The sequence below is a fragment of the Oncorhynchus keta genome, chromosome 19 (assembly GCF_023373465.1).
Source record: "Oncorhynchus keta strain PuntledgeMale-10-30-2019 chromosome 19, Oket_V2, whole genome shotgun sequence".
Classification (NCBI taxonomy): Eukaryota; Metazoa; Chordata; class Actinopteri; order Salmoniformes; family Salmonidae; genus Oncorhynchus; species Oncorhynchus keta.
Window position 1 is genome coordinate 75,315,519 of NC_068439.1, and position 15,368 is coordinate 75,330,886.

Here is a 15,368-nt window from a genome sequence, read left to right on the forward strand (position 1 = left end):
CTGACTGCTTCAGAGATCCCTAGTCTAACGTCACATGACTCTTAGCAGACACTGGCTGACTGCTTCAGAGATCACTAGTCTAACGTCACACGACTCTTAGCAGACACTGGCTGACTGCTTCAGAGATCACTAGTCTAACGTCACACGACTCTTAGCAGACACTGACTGACTGCTTCAGAGATCCCTAGTCTAACGTCACATGACTCTTAGCAGACACTGGCTGACTGCTTCAGAGATCACTAGTCTAACGTCACACGACTCTTAGCAGACACGGGCTGACTGCTTCAGAGATCACTAGTCTAACGTCACACGACTCTTAGCAGACACTGGCTGACTGCTTCAGAGATCACTAGTCTAACGTCACACGACTCTTAGCAGACACTGGCTGACTGCTTCAGAGATCACTAGTCTAACGTCACACGACTCTTAGCAGACACGGGCTGACTGCTTCAGAGATAACTAGTCTAACGTCACACGACTTAGCAGACACTGGCTGACTGCTTCAGAGATCACTAGTCTAACGTCACACGACTCTTAGCAGACACTGGCTGACTGCTTCAGAGATCACTAGTCTAAAGTCACACGACTCTTAGCAGACACTGGCAGATTGCTTCAGAGATCACTAGTCTAACGTTACACGACTCTTAGCAGACACTGGCTGACTGCTTCAGAGATCACTAGTCTAAAGTCACACGACTCTTAGCAGACACTGGCTGACTGCTTCAGAGTTCACTAGTCTAACGTCACACGACTCTTAGCAGACACTGGCTGACTGCTTCAGAGATCACTAGTCTAACGTCACACAACTTAGCAGACACTGGCAGACTGCTTCAGAGATCACTAGTCTAACGTCACACGACTCTTAGCAGACACTGACTGACTGCTTCAGAGATTACTAGTCTAACGTCACACGACTCTTAGCAGACACTGGCTGACTGCTTCAGAGATGACTAGTCTAACGTCACACGACTTAGCAGACACTGGCTGACTGCTTCAGAGATCACTAGTCTAACATCACACGACTCTTAGCAGACACTGACTGACTGCTTCAGAGATCACTAGTCTAACGTCACACGACTCTTAGCAGACACTGGCTGACTGCTTCAGAGATCACTAGTCTAACGTCACACGACTCTTAGCAGACACTGGCTGACTGCTTCAGAGATCACTAGTCTAACGTCACACGACTCTTAGCAGACACGGGCTGACTGCTTCAGAGATAACTAGTCTAACGTCACACGACTTAGCAGACACTGGCTGACTGCTTCAGAGATCACTAGTCTAACGTCACACGACTCTTAGCAGACACTGGCTGACTGCTTCAGAGATCACTAGTCTAAAGTCACACGACTCTTAGCAGACACTGGCAGATTGCTTCAGAGATCACTAGTCTAACGTCACACGACTCTTAGCAGACACTGGCTGACTGCTTCAGAGATCACTAGTCTAAAGTCACACGACTCTTAGCAGACACTGGCTGACTGCTTCAGAGTTCACTAGTCTAACGTCACACGACTCTTAGCAGACACTGGCTGACTGCTTCAGAGATAACTAGTCTAACGTCACACGACTTAGCAGACACTGGCTGACTGCTTCAGAGATCACTAGTCTAACGTCACACGACTCTTAGCAGACACTGGCAGATTGCTTCAGAGATCACTAGTCTAACGTCACACGACTTTTAGCAGACACTGGCTGACTGCTTCAGAGGTCACTAGTCTAACGTCACACGACTCTTAGCAGACACTGGCAGATTGCTTCAGAGATCACTAGTCTAACGTCACACGACTCTTAGCAGACACTGGCTGACTGCTTCAGAGATAACTAGTCTAACGTCACACGACTGAGCAGACACTGGCTGACTGCTTCAGAGATAACTAGTCTAACGTCACACGACTCTTAGCAGACACTGGCTGACTGCTTCAGAGATCACTAGTCTAACGTCACACGACTTAGCAGACACTGGCTGACTGCTTCAGAGATAATTAGTCTAACGTCACACGACTCTTAGCAGACACTGACTGACTGCTTCAGAGATCCCTAGTCTAACGTCACACGACTCTTAGCAGACACTGGCTAACTGCTTCAGAGATCACTAGTCTAACGTCACACGACTCTTAGCAGACACTGGCTGACTGCTTCAGAGATAACTAGTCTAACGTCGCACGACTTAGCAGACACTGGCTGACTGCTTCAGAGATCACTAGTCTAACGTCACACGACTCTTAGCAGACACTGACTGACTGCTTCAGAGATTACTAGTCTAACGTCACACGACTCTTAGAAGACACTGGCTGACTGCTTCAGAGATCACTAGTCTAAAGTCACACGACTCTTAGCAGACACTCGCTGACTGCTTCAGAGATCACTAGTCTAAAGTCACACGACTCTTAGCAGACACTGGCTGACTGCTTCAGAGTTCACTAGTCTAACGTCACACGACTCTTAGCAGACACTGGCTGACTGCTTCAGAGATAACTAGTCTAACGTCACACGACTTAGCAGACACTGGCTGACTGCTTCAGAGATCACTAGTCTAACGTCACACGACTCTTAGCAGACGCTGGCAGATTGCTTCAGAGATCACTAGTCTAAAGTCACACGACTCTTAGCAGACACTGGCTGACTGCTTCAGAGATCACTAGTCTAAAGTCACACGACTCTTAGCAGACACCGGCTGACTGCTTCAGAGATCACTAGTCTAACGTCACACGACTCTTAGCAGACACTGGCTGACTGCTTCAGAGATCACTAGTCTAACGTCACACGACTGACTCTTAGCAGACACTGGCAGATTGCTTCAGAGATCACTAGTCTAAAGTCACACGACTCTTAGCAGACACTGGCTGACTGCTTCAGAGATCACTAGTCTAACGTCACACGACTCTTAGCAGACACTGGCTGACTGCTTCAGAGATGACTTGTCTAACGTTACACAACTCTTAGCAGACACTGGCTGACTGCTTCAGAGATCACTAGTCTAACGTTACACGACTCTTAGCAGACACTGGCTGACTGCTTCAGAGATCACTAGTCTCTCTCTCTGCCTCCCTCCCTTCCTCTCCCACAAATGTGCACCTGCTATAATGCTATACATATAGCACACATTGTCACACACACACCAGCACTCTCACACACACACACACACACACACACACACACACACACACACACACACACACACACACACACACACACACACACACACACACACACACACACACACACACACACACACACACACACACACACACACACACGCGTCTGCTAAGGTCACCTTCACCGAGAAGAATACCTCGACAGGCACATTACACACAGTACACACTAATGGATGAATAAGAGGCTAGCCTAAAACTATTGTGTAACAACTATAATAACTGAATAATACAGTATACAAACACCCAGACTACAGGAATACACTATATAAACACACAGACTACAGTAATACACTATATAAACACACCAGACTATAGTAATACACTATATAAACACCCAGACTACAGTAATATACTATATAAACACTCAGACTACAGTAATACACTATATAAACACCCAGACTACAGTAATACACTATATAAACACCCAGACTACAGAAAAAGTATATGAACACCCAGATTACAGTAATACAGTGTACAAACACCCAGACTACAGTAATACACTATATAAACACACAGACTACAGTAATACACTATATAAACACACCAGACTATAGTAATACACTATATAAACACCCAGACTACAGTAATATACTATATAAACACCCAGACTACAGTAATACACTATATAAACACCCAGATTACAGTAATACAGTATATAAACACCCAGACTACAGAAATACAGTATGCAAACACCCAGACTACAGCAATACAGTATATAAACACCCAGACTACAGAAAAAGTATATGAACACCCAGATTACAGTAATACAGTGTACAAACACCCAGACTACAGCAATACAGTATATAAATGCCCAGATTACAGTAACACAGTATATAAACGCCCAGATTACAGTAACACAGTATATAAACGCCCAGTCTGCATTCCAAATGACACCCTATTTCTATAGTGCACTATTTTCCCCCATAGGGCTATGGTCAAAAGTAGTGCACCAGTGGTGGAAAAAGTACCCATCTGTCATACTTGAGTAAAAGTAAAAATACCTTAAAAGAAAATGACTCGAGTAAATGTGAAAGTTACCCAGTAAAATACTACTTGAGGAAAAGTCTAAAAGTATCAAAAGTATATTTCATCACTAAAATGTACTTAAGTATCATAAGTACAAGTAAAAGTATAAATAATTTCAAATTCCTTATATTAAGCACATTTACAGATAGCCAGTGGCACACTTCAACACAAATGAGGTATTTCTGTTTAGTGAGTCCTCCAGATCAGAGGCAGTAGGGATGACCAGGGATGTTCTCTGTTTAGTGAGTCCTCCAGATCAGAGACAGTAGGGATGACCAGGGATGTGCTCTGTTTAGTGAGTCCTCCAGATCAGAGACAGTAGGGAAGACGAGGGATGTTCTCTGTTTAGTGAGTCCTCCAGATCAGAGACAGTAGGGATGACCAGGGATGTGCTCTGTTTAGTGAGTCCTCCAGATCAGAGACAGTAGGGATGACCAGGGATGTGCTCTGTTTTGTGAGTCCTCCAGATCAGAGACAGTAGGGATGACCAGGGATGTGCTCTGTTTAGTGAGTCCTCCAGATCAGAGACAGTAGGGAAGACGAGGGATGTTCTCTGTTTAGTGAGTCCTCCAGATCAGAGACAGTAGGGATGACCAGGGATGTGCTCTGTTTAGTGAGTCCTCCAGATCAGAGACAGTAGGGATGACCAGGGATGTTCTCTGTTTAGTGAGTCCTCCAGATCAGAGACAGTAGGGATGACCAGGGATGTGCTCTGTTTAGTGAGTCCTCCAGATCAGAGACAGTAGGGATGACCAGGGATGTTCTCTTTATAAATGCATGAATTAGAAAAATGATCTTGTCCTTCTAAGCATTGAAAATGTAAAGAGTACATTTGGGTGTCAAGGAAAATGTTAGGAGTAAAAAGTACATTATTTTCTTTAGAAATGTAGTGGAGTAAAACTAAAGTTGTCAAAAATATAAATAGTAAAGTAAAGTACAGATAACTAAAAAACAACTTAAATAGTACTTTAAAGTATTTTTACTTAAGTACTTTACACCACTGTAGTGCACTATGTACAGTTGATGTCGGAAGTTTACATACAGTTAGGTTGGAATCATTAAAACTAGTTTTTCAACCACTCCACAAATTTCTTGTTAACAAACTATAGTATTGGCAAGTCGGTTAGGACATCTACTTTGTGCATGGCACAAGTCATTTTTAGAATAATTGTTTACAGACAGATTATTTCACTTAAAATTCACTGTATCACAATTCCAGTGGGTCAGAAGTTTACATACACTAAGTTAACTGTGCCCTTTAAAAAGCTTGGAAAATTCCAGAAAATTATGTCATGGCTTTAGAAGCTTCTGATAGGATAATTGACATCATTTGAGTCAATTGGAGGTGTACCTGTGGATGTATTTCAATGTCTACCTTCAAACTCAGTGCCTCTTTGCTTGACATCCTGGGAAAATCAAAAGAAATCAGCCAAGACCTCAGAAAACAATTGTAGACCTCCACAAGTCTGGTTCATCCTTGGAAGCAATTTCCAAGTATAAACACCATGGGACCACGCAGTCGTCATACCGCTCAGGAAGAAGACGCGTTCTGTCTCCTAGAGATGAAAGTACTTTGGTGCGAAAAGTGGAAATCAATCCCAGAACAACAGCAAAGGACCTTGTGAAGATGTTGGAGGAAACAGGTACAAAATTATCCATATCCACAGTAAAATGAGTCCTATATCAACATAACCTGAAAGGCCGCTCAGCAAGGAAGAAGCCACTGCTCCAAAAGTGCCATCAAAAAGCCAGACTATGGTTTGCAACTGCACATGGGGACAAATATCGTACTTTTTTGGAGAAATGTCCTCTGGTCTGGGGTGGCAGCATCATGTTGTGGGGGTGCTTTGCCGCAGGAGGGACTGGTGCACTTCACAAAGTAGATGACATCATGACGAAAGAAAATAATGTGGATATATTGAAACAACATCTCCAGACATCAGTCAGGAAGTTGAAGCTTGGTCGCAAATGGGTCTCTGAATGGACAATGACCCCAAGCATACTTCTAAAGGTGATGCAAAATGGCAACAAAGTCAAGGTATTGGAGTGTCCATCACAAAGCCCTGACCTCAATCTCATAGAAAATGTGTGGGCAGAACTGAAAAAGCGTGTGCAAGCAAAGGGGCGGCAGCGTAGCCTAGTGGTTAGAGCGTTGGACTAGTAACCGAAAGGTTGCAAGTTCAAATCCCCGAGCTGACAAGGTACAAATCTGTCGTTCTGCCCCTGAAAATAAGAATTTGTTCTTAACTGACTTGCCTAGTTAAATAAAGGTAAATTGAGTGTATGTAATTGAGTGTATGTAAACTTCTGACCCACTGGGAATGTGATGAAAGAAATTAAAACTGAAATAAATAATTCTCTCTTCTATTATTCTGAAAATAAAGTGCTGATCCTAACGGACACGAAGACAGGGAATTTTTACCAGGATTAAATGTCAGGAATTGTGAAAAACAGAGTTTAAATGTATTTGGCTAAGGTGTATGTAAACTTCCCACTTCAACTGTAGGGAGTAGGGTGCCATTTGAAACCCACCCAGTGATCTGATATGTTGGAGGTCCCTGGGTTCTGTGTCTGTCCGTATGTTTTGGGCCATGCTGTGTGTGTCCCCTGGCCTGTATTGCCCGGAATAAGAGCCCTGTCTGACCAATCAGCAGTCAGCCATCATTGCCATGGGAAAGAGAACCATCAATTAACGAACAATGTCTTCAAGCACCGGGAGAAAATAAGACAAACGTTATTTTCCGTCTTTGAAGGCTGTCGCTGTTGGGACGGCTCAGGCTTCATGGAATTGAGGGTGACAGGCTCCCCTTAGCCCAGTGGGGTGTGTGTGTGTGTGTGTGTGTGTGTGTGTGTGTGTGTGTGTGTGTGTGTGTGTGTGTGTGTGTGTGTGTGTGTGTGTGTGTGTGTGTGTGTGTGTGTGTGTGTGTGCGCCCCCCAGAACAATTCCATTGTCCTATATTAGCAGAGACTGGAGGCTGGCATTGAGGGCAGCTGCAGATTGTCAGCCTGTAATTTGCCTCTCTGTTGATGTGGAGGGATCAGGGGGAAGTGAAGTGTGTGTAATTCCCTCTGTGGGGATCACATGGCCCTACCGGCCTCCAATCAAACTCCAACCTCCATCATCCCGGTTACATAACCAAGTCCCGTCATCACGGAGACCACCCAGCACTCCCCGCTGTAACCACGGCCAAGTAGGTCATCGCCGGTGCACACGATCGATAGGCATCAGACATAACGGCTCCGTAACGTCTGGTTAACGCTCCACTAACGCTCAGCTAACGCTGGGCTAACGTTCAATTAAAACCCACATGTATTGAATGGTTTATCGATGATCAATAGGTAGCTTTGAAGCAGACAGGGTCGGATTGGGTGTGCAGCTAATGTTCAGCAAACGTTTGAATTATGTGACCGTTGTGGCGTGCGTTGTGTAATTGATTATTCCTGTACATGATCAATAGCAAACAAACGTGTGTCGGTGCGGCGACAAACGTGGAGCTGACAACGTCTCTGCAGTGCTTTACCCTAATCCCATACTGTGGAGTTTCAACTGCTCATGTACGATCAATATTCTGTTGAAACTGATCTAAGTCACGTACCCCACTGTAGTTTATCAGATATTCCAAAGCTTTGCCGTAGTTGACATGACTAACAAGGAAAGAGAGTGGGAGAGAGAGAGAGAGAGAGAGAGAGAGAGAGAGAGAGAGAGAGAGAGAGAGAGAGAGAGAGAGAGAGAGAGAGAGAGAGAGAGAGAGAGAGAGAGAGAGAGAGAGAGAGAGAGAGAGAGAGAGAGAGAGAGAGAGAGACAGAGAGAGAGAGAGAGAGAGAGAGAGAGAGAGAGAGAGAGAGAGAGAGAGAGAGAGAGAGAGAGAGAGAGAGAGAGAGAGAGAGAGAGAGAGAGAGAGAGAGAGAGAGAGAGAGAGAGAGAGACAGAGAGAGAGAGAGAGAGAGAGAGAGAGAGAGAGAGAGAGAGAGAGAGAGAGAGAGAGAGAGAGAGAGAGAGAGAGAGAGAGAGAGAGAGAGAGAGAGAGAGAGAGAGAGAGAGAGAGAGACAGAGAGAGAGAGAGAGAGAGAGAGAGAGAGAGAGAGAGACATTGAGAGACTCATTGTCCTGTCCCGTTGTCTGATGGCTTCCCTGAGGCCTCTCACTAACCGGCCTCCACTAACCGGTCTCCACTAACCGGCCTCTCACTAACCGGCCTCCACTAACCGGCCTCTCACTAACCGGCCTCCACTAACCGGCCTCTCACTAACCGGCCTCCACTAACCGGCCTCCAATAACCGGTCTCTCACTAACCGACCTCCACTAACCGGCCTCCACTAACCGGCCTCTCACTAACCGGCCTCTCACTAACCGGCCTCCCACTAACCGGCCTCCCACTAACCGGCCTCCACTAACCGGCCTCCACTAACCGGCCTCTCACTAACCGGCCTCTCACTAACCGGCCTCCCACTAACCGGCCTCTCACTAACCGGCCTCTCACTCCACTAACCGGCCTCCACTAACCGGCCTCCACTAACCGGCCTCCACTAACCGGCCTCCACTAACCGGCCTCTCACTAACCGGCCTCTCACTAACCGGCCTCCCACTAACCGGCCTCTCACTAACCGGCCTCTCACTAACCGGCCTCCCACTAACCGGCCTCTCACTAACCGGCCTCCCACTCTCACTAACCGGCCTCTCACTAACCGGCCTCCCACTAACCGGCCTCCACTAACCGGCCTCTCACTAACCGGCCTCTCACTAACCGGCCTCTCACTAACCGGCCTCTCACTAACCGGCCTCTCACTAACCGGCCTCTCACTAACCGGCCTCTCACTAACCGGCCTCCACTAGCCTTCGTTGGTGGCAATTTTCCTGTGTCACATCGGGTTCATTTCAAGCCACGTTTACATGTTGACACACATCTAAAAAGACCTGCGGAGTGAGTGTCCCTATGGTGCCCTTTGGTTCCTGGTTCAAAGTTCCAGCTGTGGGTCCAACAGGGGTCTGACAGGCTAAGCCATGCCCGAGGTGACAGCTCTCTGTTTGGGGTAAAGAGAGACCCTGTAGGGGGGGTAAAACAGAGGTTCACAGACTGGGTCTGGACACTGGGGGCAGGGGCAGCTGTGAGGGCCGGGGGCTCGGAAGGTGGTAGGGGGTGGAGGAGGGCTAGACGGGTTATTTTCACCACCTATCATCTCTCATTGCTCTGGTGAGGGTTGAACGGCCTGTTTTGGCTATTGTAAAATTCTCTTTCTTGTTTGGATCCCATGACCTTGGCTTCTCTCTCCTCCCCCCTTGTCTCCAGATTATAAACACTACAGTCCCTCTTCATTTTAAGGGAATATCTACAATAACCAGAATGTCCTCTATTCCCCTTCAACATCAATGACGTATTCACAGTACCACAATGACAAACTAACAAAGGGTCAACAGACATGGAAACACTCCCTTTCTCCCCTCACCTCCCTCTAGCTACAGTACACTAAACCGATCCATGAGATAGTTACTGCACACAAGGCTATCACAGACAACCCCGAGGGTTCGGCTGAGGACACAAACAAGTACAAGAAGTCCCGCTACGACCTCCACAGAAACATCAAACAAGCAAATATAGGAATAAGGTGGAATCTTATTACACAGCCTGACGTATGTGGCAGGGGCTACAGTCCATTACGGATTACAAAGGAAGACCCAGCCGTCATCTGCCCAATGATGCCCCTCAACCAGACGAACTCAATGCATTGTATGCACGATTCGGCAAAACAACTCTGAGACATGCACGAGGGCCCCCGCTGACCCAGGGGACTGGGTGATCTAGCTCTCCAAGGCCGACGCGAGTGAGGTTTTTAAATCAGGTCAACACTCAGGTTAACACTCAGGTCAACACTCAGGTCAACACTAAGTCCGTGGGGTCCGAACGGTATTCCGAGGGTGTTCCCAGAGCATGCACATAACAGCTGGCGGGCATATTCAGTCATTTTCAACCTCTCCCTGTCCCAGTCTGTAATCCCCCTGTTTTAAGATGACCACCATCATTCCTGTTCCCAAGAACTCTATGGCTTCATGGCACAATGACTACCACCCTGTAGCACTCACTTCTGTAATCATGAAGTGCTTTGAAAGGCTGGTTATGGCACAGATTAACTCCACCATCCCAGACACCCTAGACCCACTCCAATTTACATACCGCCCCAACAGATCCATAGACGACGCAATCTCAATTGCTCTCCACACTTCCCTCACCCACTTAAATAAGGGGAATACCTATGTGAGAATATTGTTAATTGACTACAGCTCAGCATTCAACACCATAGTTCCTTCCAAGCTCATCACCAAGTTTAGGAACCTTGGACTGAACACCTCCCTCTGCAATACTGGATACTGGACTTCATGACAGTCTGGCCCTAGGTGGTGAGGGTAGGCAACATTGCCTCCACCATGCTGACCCTCAACACGGGGGCCCCTCAGGGGTGTGTGCTTAGTCCCCTCCTGTAATCTCTGTTCACCCATGACTGCATGGCCCCGCACGACTCCAACACCGTTATCAAGTTTGCTGACGACACGAAGTTGGTAGGCATGATCATCGGCAATGATGAGACAGCCAGAACCGCAACAGCCTGTCCCTCAATGTCAGTAAGACCAAGGAGCTGATCATGGACTACAGGGAACAATTTAGGGTTTGGCTGGCCGGGATGTCCTTGTCCAATCGCGCTGTAGCGACTCCTCTGGCGGGATAGGCGCATGCGCGCTGACATGGTCACCAGATGTATGGTGTTTCCTCCAAGACAAAATGTTTTTTGTGGATGTGTATAATTTGTATAAAATGTATAATAGTAATAATTTAAATGACTAAATAGAGTCATTTTGTATACATTTATTTAAATTTGCATCGGGCCACTTATGGGGCTGAATTCCGGTAGACAGAAGAGGCCCGATGTACTTGGGCCGATTCTGGCCAGTCATTCATTTTGATTCCGGGCCGAGTCTGACACCCGATTCCGGTCCGATTCAATCAGTTCCGGCCCCCCAGAAGAGGGCCGCTTCTGGGCCGATTCCTCATTACTAGCTGGGCTCTGACCTCCTCCCTATAGGCTGTCTCATCGTTGTTGGTGATCAGGCCTACCACTGTTGTGTCATCTGCAAACTTGATGATGGTGTTGGAGTTGTGCCTGGCCATGAACAAGGAGTACAGGAGAGAACTGAACGCGCACGTCAACAAAACAAAGGAGATGATCATGGACTTCAGGAACAGCAGAGGGAGCCCCTCCCTATCCACATCGGCGGGACAGTAGTGGAGAATGTGGAAAGTTTTATGTTCTTCAGCGTACACATCACGGACACACTGAAATGGTCCACCCACACAGACAGCGTGATGAAGAAGGCGCAACAGCTCCTCTTCCACCTCAGGAGGCGGAAGAAATTTGGCCTTTCACCAAAAACACTCACAGACCTTTACAGATGCACAATCGAGAGCATCCTGTTGGGCTGTATCACCGCCTGGTACGGCAACTGCTCCGCCCACAACCGTAAGGCTCTCCAGAGGGTAGTGAGGGCTGCACAACGCATCACTGGGGGCAAACTACCTGCCCTCCAGGACACCTACACCACCCGATGTCACAGGAAGGCCAAAAAGATTATCAAGGACAACAACCACCCGAGCCACTGCCTGTTCACCCCACTATCACCAGAAGGCGAGGTCAGTACAGGTGCATCAATGCTGAGACCGAGAGACAAAAAAAACAGCTTCTATCTCAAGGCCATCAGACTGTTTAACAGCCATCACTAACATTGAGTGGCAGTGTGGAGTGCAATAGAGATTGCATCATCTGTGGATCTGTTGGGGCAGTATGCAAATTGGAGTGGGTCTATGGTTTCTGGGATAATGGTGTTGATGTGAGCCATGACCAGCCTTTCAAAGCACTTCATGGCTACAGATGTGAGCGCTATGGGTCGGTAGTCATTTTGGTAGGTTACCTTAGTGTTCTTGGGCACAGGGACTAGGGTGTTCTGCTTAAAACATGTTGGTATTACAGACTCGGACAGGGAGAGGTTGAAAATGTCAGTGAAGACACTTGTCAGTTGGTCAGCGTATGCTCTGCGTACACGTCCTGGTAAACCGTCTGGCCCTGCAGCCTTGTGAATGTTGACCTGTTTAAAGGTCTTACATGAGCTACGGAGATCCTGATACACAGTCGTCCGGAACAGCTGATGCTCCCATGTATGCTTCAATGTTACTTGCAACGAAGCAAGCAAATAAGTAATTTAGCTCGTCTGGTAGGCTTGTGCCACGGCTGTGCTTCCCTTTGTAGTCTGTAATAGTTTGCAAGCCCTGCCACATCCGACATGCGTCGGAGCCGGTGTAATACTATTCAGTCTTAGTCCTGTATTGACGCTTTGCTTGTTTGATGGTTTGTCGGAGGTCGTAACGGGATTTCTTACAAGCTTCCGGGTTAAAGTCCCGCGCCTTGAAAGTGGCAGCTCTATCCTTTAGCTCAGTGTGGATGTTGCCTGTAATCCATGGCTTCTGGTTGGGGTATGTACGTACAGTCACTGTGGGGACAACGTCATCGATGCACTTAATAATGAAGCCATCGGAAGAATCTCGGAACATATTCCAGTCTGTGCTAGCAAAACAGTCCTGTAGCTTAGGATCTGCTTCATCTGACTGAGTCACTGGTGCTTCCTGTTTAAGTTTTTGCTGGTAGAGAGAATTATGATCAGATTTGCCAAATGGAGGGTGAGGCAGAGCTTTATACGTGACTCTGTGTGTGGAGTAAAGGTGGTGTAGAGTTTTTTTCCCTCTGGTTTCACATTTAACATGCTGGTAGAAATTAGGTAAAACGGATGAGTTTCCCTGCATTAACCTCTTGAACCTATGGGGGGGCTGTGTCATTATTGGATAAAAAGACATGCCTGTTTTAAGCGCAATATTTTGACTATGCATGGAATTGACAGCCTTGGAAAGACAAAACTCTGACGTCTCCAAAACTGCAAAGATATTATTTGTGAGTGCCCCAGAACTAATGCAACAGGCGAAACCAAGATGAAGTTTCATACAGGAAATGCCCCAGATTCTGAAGGCGCTGTGTTCCAATGTCTCCTTATATGGCTGTGAATGCGCCAGGAATGAGCCCGCGCTTTCTGTCTATTCCCCGAGGTGTCTGCAGCATTGTGACGTGTTTGTAGGCATATCATTGGAAGATTGACAATAAGAGACTACATTTACCTGGTGTCCCACCCGGTGTCCTGTGTGCGTAATCTGTAGGTCCATGCGCGTTCCATTTCTTCAGACGAGAAAGTAAAAATCCATCGTGGCAGTTATCGTCGATAGATATGTGAAAAACACCTTGAGGATTGATTCTAAACATCGGTTTGCCATGTTTCTGTCGATATTATGGAGTTAATTTGGAAAAAAGTTTGCGTTTTAATGACGTATTTTTTTTTTTTTTTCCTCACCCAAACGTGATGAACAAAATGGAGCGATTAGTCGACACAAATAATATTTTTTGTAAAAATGGAACATTTGCTATCTAACAGAGTCTCCTCATTGAAAACATCTGAAGTTCTTCAAAGGTAAATGATTTTATTTGAATGCTTTTATGGTTTTTGTGGAAAATGTTGCATGCTGAATGCTAACGCTAAATGGTACGTTAGCCATCAATACTGTTACACAAATGCTTGTTTTGCAATGGTTGAGAAGCATATTTTGAAAATCTGAGATGACAGTGTTGTTTAACAAAAGGCTAAGCTTGAGAGCAAATAGATTAATTTCATTTCATTTGCGATTTTCATGAATAGTTAACGTTGTGTTATGCTAATGAGCTTGCGCATAGATTTACACAATCCTGGATACAGGTTTTTTTCCGTAGCTAAACGTGACGCAGAAAACTGAGCGATTTGTCCTAAACAAATAATCTTTCAGGAAAAACTGAACATGTGCTATCTGAGTCTCCTCATTGAAAATATCTGAAGTTCTTCAAAGGTAAATTATTTTATTTTCATGCTTTTATGGTTTTTGTGGAAAATGTTGCATGCTGAATGCTAACGCTAAATGGTACGTTAGCCATCAATACTGTTACACAAATTCTTGTTTTGCAAAGGTTGAGAAGCATATTTTGAAAATCTGAGATGACAGTGTTGTTAACAAAAGGCTAAGCTTGAGAGCAAATAGATTTATTTAATTTAATTTCTGATTTTCATGAATAGTTAACGTTGCGTTATGGTAATGAGCTTGAGGCTGTAGTCACGATACCGGATCCGGGATGGCTCGACGCAAGAAGTTAAAGTCCTCAGCCACAAGGAGTGCCACCTCTGGATGAGCGTTTTCCTGTTTGCTTATGGTGGTATACAGCTCATTGAGTTGGTCTTAGTGCCAACATCGGTGTGTGGTGGTATATAGACAGCTATGAAAAATGTAGATGGAAACTCTCTTGGTAAATAGTGTGGTCTATAGCTTATGTTGAGATATTCTACCTCAGGCGAGCAAAACCTTGAGACTTCCTTAGATTTTGTGTACACTGTCCACAAAATGAGGTGGAAACTGAGCTGGACTTCCTAACTTCCTGCCAAATGGCTGACCATATTAGTGACACATATTTCCCTCAGATTACACAGATCCACATAGAATTCAAAAACAAACCCGATTTTGATAAACTCCCATATCTACTGGGTGAAATTCCACAGTGTGCCATCACAGCAGCAAGATGTGTGACCTGTAGCCACAAGAAAAGGGCAACCAGTGAAGAACGAACACCAAGGTAAACACAGCCCATATTTATGTATATTTATTTTCCCTTTTGTACAGTTTCTATTTGCATATAATATGACATTTGTAAATGTCTTTATTATTTTGGAACTTTTGTGAGTGTAATGTTAACAGTACATTTTAATTGTTTATTTTCACTTTTGCTTATTGTCTAGTTCACTTGCTTTGGCAAACATCTGTTTCCCATGCCAATAAATCCCTTAAATGGAAATTGAATTGAGAGAGAAATAACGAGACAAAGAAGTGAGACAGAAGGAGACAAAGATGACATCATCAACACCTGAACATCTCCCACAGTGTCTACTCTTAATAAAAACTGCTGTCTACATTTATAACAATGGTTGCCTCCCAAATGGCCTATGGGCCATACTCAATAGTAGTGCACTATATAGGGAATAGGGTGCCATTTGAGATATAAACCATGTCAACCGCCAAG